Source organism: Petaurus breviceps, unplaced genomic scaffold (genome assembly GCF_028583685.1).
Source record: "Petaurus breviceps papuanus isolate PSGF00001 unplaced genomic scaffold, PetGlider_PUasm1.0 567, whole genome shotgun sequence".
In the NCBI taxonomy this organism is placed as follows: Eukaryota; Metazoa; Chordata; class Mammalia; order Diprotodontia; family Petauridae; genus Petaurus; species Petaurus breviceps.
In genome coordinates this window covers 2,015,093-2,016,099 of record NW_027186383.1, presented here as the reverse complement: position 1 = coordinate 2,016,099, position 1,007 = coordinate 2,015,093, and the positions used below count along the sequence as shown (strand labels likewise).

Genomic DNA, 1,007 nt, shown 5'->3' with positions numbered 1-1,007 from the left:
CCAAGAGGGGGCAGCATGGCCAGAAAGCAGTTGGTGTGACATTGATCTGTGAGTTTTGGTGGTTTATAAAGATCAGTGAAGGGGGGAATGACTCTTAGATGAACTCAACCCACGGCCACCCTAGAACCTGAAGGAGGGATAGCAACTGAACTCCTAGCCCACTGGGAGTGGATGTCTGGAGCCCCAGAGGCTAGGGATGAGGCCCAGGACTCTCATTCCACAGCTGCCCACACTGGCCAGAGGGAGCTAGAGTCTGTGAGCCTAATCTCCCCACCCTCTGATCCACATGAAGAGCTTTCTGACATACAAAAATAAAGATTAACTTAGAGGAAAACATACAATAAATTGCCATGAGAAAAGCACTGAGTGGCAAAACCTCATTAGGATGGATGTTAGGTTTATCTGATTGGAAAATGTATGTATTTCATCAAATCTGCTTCTGGTGGCGTTCATTATCTCAATGAAGCTGAGAGTACCAATGTATCAGATTGAGTCAACTTCTTTCAAAAAAAGATCTCAGAATTGTGTTCAGTTGATTGAATTTGAGCTTGGTGGTATTGGAACAAAGGTACTCCAGCAAAAGAAGACAAAAGGATGAAGTCACTGATTTCACAGCAAAGGAAAGGGCTTTGACTAAGTTAATGGAGGACTGTGTTCCAGCTATGTGAATTCACATAAGAAAGAAAACAAAAGATCGACTTATGGGACCTTTCAAATTATCCGCAGCATTCAGGCTTCCCGTGAACAGAATGTCATTGCAGAATGTGTTCCAAAAGAAACTAAATTGGAGGTGTCAGCTCCTAACGAAGACTATAACAATACATATCAAGAGCCACAAGGCATCTGTTGGTGTTATTGGTATGAAGTACAAGAACATGAGTGCGAAAATGCTGGGAGACAGGAGGACTGCTTTTTCTGAAAGCAAGTCTCCATTTCAGCCTGCTTCAAGTAAAGTGAACCAAGTGGAAAACAACCTGGGCTGTCTTCACATGGAAACTCTGGAATGA

General features: G+C 43.3%; 1 pseudogene; it reads left to right on the top strand.

Annotated features, from left to right (window-relative positions):
* The first annotated feature begins 311 nt into the window (after positions 1-311).
* LOC138173170 (transcription factor E2F6-like) lies at positions 312-1,007 on the top strand (annotated as a pseudogene).